This window comes from Barbus barbus (genome assembly GCF_936440315.1).
Source record: "Barbus barbus genome assembly, chromosome: 5".
Lineage (NCBI taxonomy): Eukaryota > Metazoa > Chordata > Actinopteri > Cypriniformes > Cyprinidae > Barbus > Barbus barbus.
In genome coordinates, this window is record NC_136733.1 from 15,434,813 (window position 1) to 15,447,116 (window position 12,304).

Sequence of the window (12,304 nt, forward strand, 5' to 3'; positions counted from 1 at the left end):
CACCACATCTAGATGCCTAAATGCATTGAGTTTCTGCCCTGTGATTGGCTGATTAGCAATTTGTGTTACCAAGCAATTGAACAGGTGTACCTAATAAAGTGGCCGGTGAATGTATATTTCAATGTGTATGTATATATATATATATATATATATATATATATATATATATATATATGCGTGTGTGTGTGTATATATAAATATGTTTGTATGTATATATATATATATAAAAATATATGTGTGTGTGTGTACATATGTAAATGTGTGTGTGTGTGTGTGTGTACATATTAAGTATTTTTTCCCATGTTTCAGGTTAATCGTTTTGCACATTTTCTTTACCTGCAGCCATGTGTGCTAATTAGTTTCCTCATTTTAATTTAGTTAGATCATGGCCATGAGAGTGCAAATGACAATTTAACTAAAATGAGGGAACAAATTAGTAAAACAGTGCCACTAATTAATAAGTTGTGATAATAACTTCATAATTATTTGACTATTCTATCAACATTTCCCCCCTCGTGTCATGTGTGGGGCTCCACAAAAGTGTAAGGAAAATGTATTTTTAGTTATTTTTACTTAGAGTCATTTAAGGTAAAGCTTTCTTGAAAATTCTTATTAAATATAAAGCCAACATGAACAGAAAGAACAGCTCTACATTTCTAAATACTTGGCACATTTGTTTTAAACAACACACTGTCATGGCACTCGCTTCATAACTATTTTACATTTTAGCGAATAAGTGGCTAATTTGTATGAATTCATACCGTCTCATTCCTGAGTTTTCCTATACAATCTTCTTGCTTTTTTCCAAAAATTACACTTTTTTTGTACTAATCAAAACATACAAATTCATACGAATCACCACCTCATAAAATAGTTATGTTTTCTCATGAGATCAAGTTGTTTTGTCCTATTCTATATAATAATACAGCAAGAAAGGGCACATTTGATTAAAATATCACATAAATATTCTAAATATCAGTTGTGGCGTTCACAAATAGCAACAGTATACAGTAACAGAATTGGCCAAAAGATATGTTTTTATAAATCAACCCCCTGTTTCCCTGATGCTGTGGTGACTCCAGCCTCAGCATGACATGAAACTCACTCATTAGATCATCTGCTCTAGATGTATGACATCACTGTGCAAGAATTAGCATGAAGCCTAGAGGCCCATTGGTTTCTAAGAACAAGAAGCCTCTTCTCTGCGTTTATGACCCTTCAGACATCCCGTCATAGTGGCAGCATCAGTCTACGAGGTCAGACAGAGTCCACATCTGTCAACCCATCGCCACATCTAGCATAAGGTGACCTTGAACATGATATCCCTGATCCGATTCCCCCTCCTCAGAGACCCTCAAATCCTGCTACTCCAATATGTCTTCATTTTCATTCCACAACACTGGCTCTTGACATGCAGCAGGGCAGCCCAGAGGAAGGATTTGACTCCTAAAAGCCAGAGTTCGTTTATCAGGCTGCAAGGGTTTATTTGCCCAGTGGATTTGCTTGTTGTAGCATGTGCTATCATGGACCAAATCAGTGTTTTCATTATGGAGGTAGGATGAATGTTGTCGGCACATAAGCAGGAAGGTGTTTTCTGTTCTGCACTGAATTCAGTTGGTCGATTTCATGCTGCAGATTTCAATCGGGTTTTATCATAACAAAAGGCAGTCAAAATACACAAGCGCAACATCTGTAATGCTTGTCATTCATCTCAGTAGAATACAGAATACTGAGTGCAAAAAACAATTTCCTTCAAGTGGAAAATGGCAAATGCTTCCTTGTAATAAAAGTGTCAAGTGCTGTATTTAAGACATTGCCTTAAATTCATACAGTATTATATTCAGGTCATCAGTGTCATGAATCTGGTCTATGAAGTTCCGTTAACTCACCACCAGAGGTCACTCGCTCACCACATGGACTCTTGCACCACACTAACTGTTGCACGCCACCTCAGACTACAATTCCCATCATCCATTGCACTGATGACACACAGCTGATTGCACTGATCACACACCCTACATAAACCATAGACTTCCTCTTCCTCTCTGCTGAGTATTGTATTGCGTTTATCACTCCCCTAGTGTTAGCTGCCTTACCGAGCCATTCTGTGCTGTTTAGTTCCAGTATTTATAAGTTATAAACCTTTTTTAATAGTTGTGTTTGAGTCCCTCAATTGTCCTCAGTTGTGAAAAGATGGATCTTAAAATCATACAGTCACTGCTGGAAAGGGTTCAAATATGCAAAAGATGCTGGAAAACTGAAGAATCTGCAGGACATGGAGGATTTTTCTGAAGAACAGTGCTCAGTTTAACTGTTCAGAACAAACAAGGGACTCATGAACAACCATCAAAAAACAGTCGTAGATCATCCAGGTAACCACACACACAGTATTAAGAACCAAGAGTTCTCAAACTTTTGAATGGGGTTATTATAATAATTTCAGCTATTTTTTTGTCTTGTGGACTAAATGTAACCATCTTGCATGTAAAATATCTTACTCAGGACAGTAGTTAATAAAAAACAACAACATGCATTTTGTCACAGAAGCAGCCGGACACAAGGGTAAATGATAACAGTGACTTTATTTCAAGGTTTAGGATATCGTGATGAGAGGGGAGTAGTCTTTCTTGAGGCTTGATAAGAGTGTCGGGTAGCTGAACTGATAGTGTCCTTCTGCTTCACAGGTTGACGGAGCGAGACTGATGAAGAAAGCCGGAGTCAGATGAGGTAATTCCCAACAGAGACAAGTCTGCAGACAGAGACAACAGGACGGAGAACAGAAGGTAAGTCAAAGAGGTAAGTAGTCAGAAGGTATACTCATCGGCTTGTGGTGCGTTGTAGAGGGGTCCACGTTGAAGCAACGAGATCGGACAACTGGGAAGGCTGTGGTGTGAGCTTTTATCTGTGACTTGATGATGGTGACGAGGTGCAGGTGCGCTTGATTAGACTGCAGGTGATCAGAGTGCAGGTGAAAGTGATTGAGACGACGCTGGAGACAGGCCATTCTGTGACATTACCTCACCCTCCCGGAAGGCGCGTCCCGCGACGTAAAGAAAAAGACAAAAAAAATAAAATACCGGGGAGGGGGTGTGGGCGCCCTGGATGTCAGTGGAGGACAAGGACACTGGGGAGGCATCCAGGGCGGACCAGGGGACTCGGCATGCCATGGCGGATCAGGAGACTCGGCAGGCCATGGCGGATCGGGATCCTTGGACGGCCATGGCGCGACTGGATGCTCGGGAGGCCATGGCGGGACTGGATGTTCGGGAGGCCATGGCGGGACTGGATGTTCGGGAGGCCATGGTGGATCCGGGAGCTTGGTGGCCTTGGCCCTTGGCCTGGCCACACAGACTGAGACTATATGCCCCCCCAAAATTTCTTTGGGAATGTTCTCCTCTGGAGGCCATACTGGAGGAACAAGTTCATGAGAACGCTCTGGAGGAGTGGACACTGGAGGGTGCTCTTGCGGCGCGAACTCTGTGGGGCGCTCTTGCGGCGCGGACACTTGAGGATCGGGAACGGCACTCCTGGCCGTGACTTGAGAACAGGATTCTCGGGATTCGGGATCGGCTCTCCTGGCCGTGACTTGAGAACTGGATTCTCGGGATCGGCTCTCCTGGCCATGACTAGAGAACTGGATTCTCGGGATCGGCTCTCCTGGCCGTGACTAGAGAACTGGATTCTCGGGAATCGGGATCGGCACTTCTGGCCTTGACTTGAGAACTGGATTCGGGATCGGCACTCCTGGTCGTGACTTGAGAACTGGATTCGGGATCGGCTCTCCTGGCCGTGGCTTGAGAACTGGATTCTCGGGATTCGGGATCGGCACTCCTGGCCGTGGCTTGAGAACTGGATTCGGGATCGGCTCTCGTGGCCGTGGTTTGAGAACTGGATTCTCGGGATCGGCTCTCCTGGCCGTGACTTGAGAACTGGATTCTCGGGATCGGCTCTCCTGGCCGTGACTTGAGAACTGGATTCTCGGGAATCGGGATCGGCACTTCTGGCCGTGACTTGAGAACTGGATTCGGGATCAGCACTCCTGGCCATGGCTTGAGAACTGGATTCGGGATCGGCACTCCTGGCCGTGACTTGAGAATTAGATTCTCGGGGGCGCTCTGCAAGCGCGGATTCAGAAGGGCGCTCTTGTTGCACGGAGCTGGACGTAACCAGCGGAGACGGAGGAGAGCTGGGCGGGACCAGCGGGAACTCAGGTGGGCTGGACGGGACCAGCGGAAACTCAGGTGGGCTGGAATCTGGAGCTTGTGGATCCTCCTCTTTTCCTACGAAATATGAGGATCCCGCTATCCATAAAGCGAAGTTAATATATTGAGCCAAACTCCAGCTGGGATCGCCATATGACATTGTTACCTGGATCTCCATATCCAGCCCGACTCCGAATCCCTCCATTAATGTCAGATCACTGCAATGGGCTTGGTTACTGGTCGTTAAAAATTCCTCTACGTACTCCTCCACACACCGTCCATTCTGGAAGATAAACGTTATGGCTTCTCCAGACAGATCGTCCTCTTCCCTGGGGCACACGTTTATGGATGCTATTTCAAACCTCATCTTTCGGTAATTGGTCCGATCTTCTGTCACAGAAGCAGCCGGACACAAGGGTAAATGATAACAGTGACTTTATTTCAAGGTTTAGGTGCAGGATATCGTGATGAGAGGGGAGTAGTCTTTCTTGAGGCTTGATAAGAGTGTCAGGTAGCTGAACTGATAGTGTGCTTCTGCTTCACAGCTTGACAGAGCGAGACTGATGAAGAAAGCCGGAGTCAGATGAGGTAATTCCCAACAGAGACAAGTCTGCAGACAGGGGAGACAACAGGACGGAGAACAGAAGGTAAGTCAAAGAGGTAAGTAGTCAGAAGGTATACTCATCGGCTTGTGGTGCGTTGTAGAGGGGTCCACGTTGAAGCAACGAGATCGGACAACTGGGAAGGCTGTGGTGTGAGCTTTTATCTGTGACTTGATGATGATGGTGACGAGGTGCAGGTGCGCTTCATTAGACTGCAGGTGATCAGAGTGCAAGTGAAAGTGATTGAGACGACGCTGGAGACAGGCCATTCTGTGACATATTTGGTGTGATCTCTCTTAATTTTCACAGATTCTGCAAGGGGTTCACAAACTTTCAAGCAGCACTATATATATAGATAGATAGATTTCTGAAGGATCATGTGACACTGAAGACAAGAGTAATGGCTGCTAAATAACATTTTAAATTGTAATAATATTTTACAATATTACTATTTTTACTATATTTTTTATCAAATAAATGCAGCTTTGGTGAGCATAAAGAGATTTCTGTCAAAAACAATAACAAATATTAATTATTCCAAACTTGTAGGGTAGTAACTGGAAGTGTATATACAGTTAACAAGTTTTCATTTTGTAAATGACTGTGATCTTGCTAAATTCCATAAGTCCATAACCATAAATGCAGCTTGGCATTAAAGTGATTCAATCACATAGTATGCCAAGGCACAGACAGATCTCACAGCACGCTTTGCATAAAAAAGGAATATGGAGGCTTTCTCATGAACAGAACTGCTTTGTTCAGCCAAAGACATCTTTGAGGAGCGTCAAATGATGTGCTGTCAGGCCTGTTGACATCCTGTGGTAAATTTCAGTCACAACATCATTATTATAAATTTCAGCACAGCATTATTTGATCAGTATGAAGCGAATGTATTGTGTGGCTTTATGAATGCTGGACCCTCAATGAAATGACCGCTTGCTGAGATTCTTACAAATGTGCTTTTGCAGACACAAACACACACATTATTGTGCACAGGGCCATGGAAAGTGGATGATGCCCTGACCATCTGTTGTGCATTCAAACCCCTGTTTTGAGAGAATCATAATGTTTTATTTAACTGTTCCATAATCTTTTTCTAAATATCGATGCTTTTAGTCTGTGTTTCCCATTGTAATCTGTTTAGAGGGGTTACGGGTAGACTGGATGTACATTTTCCGCTTGATGCAATTCCCCCCTGGAGTACAAAGAAGGGTTATGACCTTCCTTCACTCTCAGACAGTGTCCCTCCAGGCTGTTTGTGTTGGGCAAATGGTTTCATTAGGGCTCAGCTTGTTTCTGGATGGCCTGATCCCCTGATTTAATACTAAGGATGAAACGAAGGACCTGAGGAAGTTACAAAACATGATTCTATCTCATATCAATCATGAGAGACTCATTTTGGACTGCAATTCACCATGCTACATAAATAACCACGAGCAAAAACTGCACTTGATAAACATTCTGTAAATAATTTCATGATATGTAAATTGTACTTCTCTAGGGTTGAATGTTAGCTTCATTTTAATTGAATTTAAAGAAGGAATTCATCAAGAACGAATTGTACCCACTGATGGCTTTGTTTATTTGCACATGCTGTCTGCTCCATTTGGCATCAAAATCAATGTAGGAATTATACTAAAAAGGCAACAGTGCAATTATTATTAATAATACAATTAGCTATTTGTGGTAACACTCAATTATGAACGATTAGTTGATGCATTATGTATTTTTATTTGTTTAAAAAACACAATAAAAACAGTAATATTGTGAAAAATGATTCAAATTTAAAATAACTATTTTCTATTTAAAAATTTAGTTTATACTTGTGGTGGCAAAGCTGAATCTCAGCAGCTATTAATTCAGTCTTTAGTGTCACATGATTGTTCAGAAATCATTCTAATATGCTGATTTGCTGCTCAAGAAACATTTCTTAATATTATCAAAATTGAGAATAGTTATGCTGCTTTTATATTTTTTGCAGGATTTGTTGATTAATAGAAAGAACAGCATTCATTTGAAATTGAAATGTTTTTATAACTGTCTTTACGATCAGTTTTGATCAATTTAAAGCATATATATGGGGGTCAGTAAGGTGAAAAAAAATGTATTAGCGCTTTTATATTATTTTATTTATTTATTTAGCATTTGTATCCAGTTGCTGTTACTTTATAAAAGCCCCTCGAGTATGTCACAGTGATTTTAACATGACTAGGAAGGTTGCATCACAACAAAGAGGTTCAGCATCATTGTATTTGCAGATTGGCCGCTGCCACCTTGAAACCTCAGATTATCCTTATCTTTCCTATGTCCTAAAAGCTATAAGACTTTAAGTTCAAAGGATTCTGTTTAAGTCGTTCTCTATCCTTTTGAAAATGTCTTATAGTAATACACACAGACAGACTGCCTTGATGTTTAATGCTAGCTGAAATATTCAAATGAGAGCCCATCATATCTCAGGGTGGGGTATGTGAAAAGAGCCTCAAATACAAACTGTCAATTTTTTTCCTTGTTTTGATGGATGTTGGGAAGGCAGCCTGCTGAATGCAATATCAGCTGGAGTGTAATGAGAAAATGAGAAGGGGTATGATGTATAGCCACCTTTGATTCTCCGCTGCTTTTATCAACCGAATCGACTAGATGCAGCGTACGAGGTTGTAAATTTGACAAGCTGTTTATACGAGTGTGTGTGAGAAAAGAATTATAGAGAGAAGGGAGAACAACAAAGCCATATATCACAAACCACTGAGCCATATCAGATGTGATAAGTCAGTCCCATGTCTCTGTTTAAGATGCTGCAGTTTTTATCAATGTTTGGTTAAAGGCAAGTCGGATTATGCGGCGGCCATCTTGGTAGTTAGCTAGCTATACAATACAAGCTACTAGCAAAACATGTTAATATGCAGCAACTATTGAAGCTACTTCAATATCTTAATTGTTAACTATTTGGTGAGAATTTCTCAGATTGTTTTGAATCATGTTCATTTGGCATCAAAACCATACGAGAGAGATGACAGTCAAGCATTTTTGATTACTTCCTCAAACATCCCTTACAAAAAAATAACCATGGTTTTACTGTAGTAAAATTGTAGTAACCATATTTTTGTCATTTGATTAACGTTTGTATAACCACAGTTTTACTACATATACCATGGTTAAACTTTGCTTAGTGTAGCAAAACTATGGTTAATTTGTGGTTACCATGGTTTAGCTATACAGTGTTTTGGTTTTATTTGTAGTAAAAGCATAGTTCAATTTAGTAAGGGATTGCTAGTATTTGAAAATTAGAAATAAAATAAAAAAGTTTCCTCCTGATAAAAACTATAGAACCCTGCCCAAAACCCAATAGAAAATGTATTGGATTTAATGGTTATAATGGGAATTGTTTAATGGAAACTATAATGGTGTCTACTGGTATGTGATGGATTCTATTGGTGGGATGTTAAATCCTATTGGAAAAATGCCCAAAACACACTACAAAAAGGAATTTTGTAATGGTTTTATTGGAAAAATCTAATGGTTTATAATGGTATTTTAATGTAAACCATTGGAATTTCTTTGATGGTTTCTATTGGGCTTCTATTGTTCTATTTTTAGCAGGGTTGTGAAGCTACATGTGCAAATCAATGTAACATAAAAACTTTTACTTGTTGGAAAAAGAAGCTTATAAGTGGAAAGCTGCATTATTTTATAACAGATGACCTATTGTCAAACTACTATTAAAAATATCCACATTTTTAGTTAGTACTAGTGTCACTACATTTAGTTAGTGACTCCCCAAAACTGATATACAGTATTGCTACTATCTAATTAAATGGCAAAGACTGAAACAAGTAAACAAGACATATTTTTGTTTTGTAAACAAGACATATTTCTGATCATAAATAAAATCTGACGAAAAATATCATACATGTAACCATGTCTTGATCACTAGGGGAACCAGACCTTGTGTGTGTGTGTGTGTGTGTAGGTGGGTGTGGGTGGGTTTCAGGTTGCTTTTCATGACATTTAGTTATTGTAATTTTTATTTAAATGAATATAATACTTAAAACATACTTAAGGCATTAAGGGAAAAAAGTAAAAAAAAAAGAAATTATTATTTGTACATTTTTTTTAAATCTGCTCACATTCACTGTTAATCTTCGAAAATGGCTTTGTTAATGTTTCTTGTCATGTCACATTTAATAATGAATTACATCTCATCTCAATCACAAAATAGTTGAGTAGTTTGCATCACTGGATATTACTGTTGGTCTCTTAAAATTGAAGTCTCAACAGTTGAGAAATATAAAATTTTTAACCTACTTACATCTCACCTCACACTCTTTCACCACTAAAACAGAAGAGTTGCACTGGAACGGTAAAGCCAACCTCCTTTAATTTGATTGGCCATCTCAATCATTTTGACATTGACGAGCACCGTTAACACAGACCAGACTAAAATTTAAAAATTAAAAAAAAAATGTTGTCATTCTAACAACAAACAAGAATAATCAAGAATATTAAACTGAATATTAACACTGGGGTAGACAATTCACCATGATTGTTGGTGGTTACAGCTACCATATGCATAAATGTAGGTTCTTCAGTTCAACTCACATAAAAAAGTATTTTTCAGGCTGGTCCAGAGCATTTAAGAGCAAACATCCATTCCTACGGTCACCACTTTGAGTGTTGTGTCATGTCTGCAAGTGGTATTTCTTCTCCCCTTGCATCAGCGTGCACGTTAATGTACACATGATGTGCGTATTAGTGTCTATATGTATTTGCATGCTTCATGCTTCTAAAAGGGAACATCATTCTATAGACTGACCACATTTGCCCTGGAGGCAGAATTAACACACAGGCAATGACAATCTAGTCTTAAGAAGTGACATTATGGGAGAAAGCATGGTTTGAGTCACACACATCAAGTGTAGGGTACATGCTTGATGGACTGACGTTCAGTGGCAAGACTGCGAGTGCACTCAACTGGTGTAGACAGGATTCAACATCTCAAATGCACATTGGCCTACAAATGAACACAAATTGGCTATATAGCATATATGCAGCAAGTCATAAACACATAATAGCATGTAGGCCCTACATCTATATCGAGACAAACACATATTTGCACACACGTGCTATTGGGTGCACATGTGTTTTTGTCCTACATGAAATAGTGGAGGCTGGGTTATCACACTTTTTTTTAACTAAAACATTTTCCAGGCTGGGTTTATTTTTGAAAGTCTGTTTTATATATTGTTTGTACATTTCTTCAAGTTTGTCTACACAAATCTGTTAATCATGTCCATTGTTATTTCCCAGGAAAAAGATACTGTGCAATATATTCTCTGAAGTATATTCCCATTCATATTCACAATTTTGAGCACTCCAGGGTGATTATGAACATGAAATTATCCAGCCATGGCTTTCTATTTCACAGAAATATAAATAGGAGGGAAAACAAAGCCCAAATTCACTTAATCATGAAAAACCAAAGATTTCCAATGTGCAGCAAAAGATAATTGAGCTTCACAAATTAGTGAAGTGGCTTTAAGAAAAGAGCTAGAGCAGTGAAAACTCCCATTTCCAACATCGGGGCAATAATTAAGAATTTCCGATCAACATAAAATGATATGAAACTGCCTGGAAGAGGATGTGTGTCTATATCGTCCAAATGCACAGTGAGAAGGAGAATTTGAGTGGTTAAAGACTCTCCAAGGACCACAGCTGGAGAATTGCAGAAAATAGTTGAGTCTCAGGGTCAGAAAACCTTAAAAAGAAATTGTCAAACAGCATCTACATCTGCACATGTTGTTTGGGAGGGTTTCAGGAAAGATTCTCCTAGCTCATCCAAAAACGAACTCCAGCATATTCAGTTATCAGACACGACTGGAACTTCAAATGGGACTGGCTTCTATGGTCAGATGAAACAAAACAAAAAAAGAGCTTTTTAGCAGCAAACACTCAAGATGGGTTTGGTGCACACAGGGATACAAAGTACCCCATGTGTATAATGAAATATACTGCTGCATTTTTTATGTTGTGGGCCTTTATTTCTGCTGGAGGTCCTGGACATCTTGTTTAGACACATGGCATCATGGATTCTATCAAATACCAACAGATAAAAAATCAATAAGTGACTGATTCTGTTAGAAATCTTATAACGGGACATGTTTGGATCTTCCAACCGTACAATAATCCAAACACAAACCTCAAAAACAACACAAAAATGGGTCACTGGGTATAAAACCAAGCATCTGCTATGACCATTCCAGTCCTCTGACCTGAACCCTGTAGAAAATGAGTGAGGTAAACTTAAGAGAAGAAGCACCGTCATGGAGCTGTGAATCTGTAGGATATGGAGAGATTCAGGATGAAGGAATGGTCTCTGATCTCTTGTCAGGTGTTCTCTAACCTCATCAGGCATTATAGGAGAAAATTTAGAGCTGTTAAACTGGCAAATGGAGGTTTCAAAAAGTATTGAATAAAAGAGTCGTTAATTGTGGCCAATGTGTATGAGAGAAAAACATTTATTTCATAATGAAATTTTCCCCCATTTTTAATTCTTATCCAATGAAAGGTAAACTTTTTGTGAATTTTTAAAATAAAGGATTAACAATGCAGATAAATTTTCACAGCCTTCTTTGATCATATTTACCAAGGGTGCCGATATTTTTGGCCATGACTGTATATATATATATATATGGCTCATTCCACGAAATCGGTGCTTTTTGCGTCCCTAAGAAATAATCAAACATAGATTTAATATAACAACGAATAAATTTGCAATTTAAAAACATAACAATACTATGTATTCTTTCGTCAATATTACATTAAAAAAAGTCAATTAAATATTATTTTAAATACTTCAAATAGCATTTACCCTTATGTTCATAAGGTGCAAATTATATAAAAATCACATTTGCATATTGTTTAAAATATAGTCTCATTGTTAAGCAATTTTTTGGCACAGGTATGCATTTTTTCTATAAAATTTTAATCTTTTTATCGGTGTTCCCCGATTTCATGTCAATCCTGTTACCCTCATCAAAAAACCCTTGTAAAATAATGTACATTCAAGTGACATCACTTCTGTGAGGTCACATCATCTCCCAACCAGGATTCCTACACTTAAAGCACAAGCATGTTTCTCTCTCAATTCTCTAATCTTCTATTTTTGATGATTTTTGAGGCTTGGCTATCATGCAGTGTCAATACTGTCATTTTTCAAATGTAAATTTAAACAATTATTTATTACATTTAAAATAATAAATATCTACACGTAAAATCCTTTAAAGGTGTACATGATGTGAACATTGTGAACTTGACTATTAGCTAGAAATTAGCAAATTAGTTTGAAATTGTCAAACCTGTTACTGTCATCCCTGTTACTTTTTAGGGTGACAGGTTTTGACATTTGGGTTACAGGAATGACATAGATTAGGTGTCACCCTGTTTTTAAAGATTATCTGTGTAAAATGCAAACATTTTTAAAGGGCATCCTGGGTGTAATTTTGG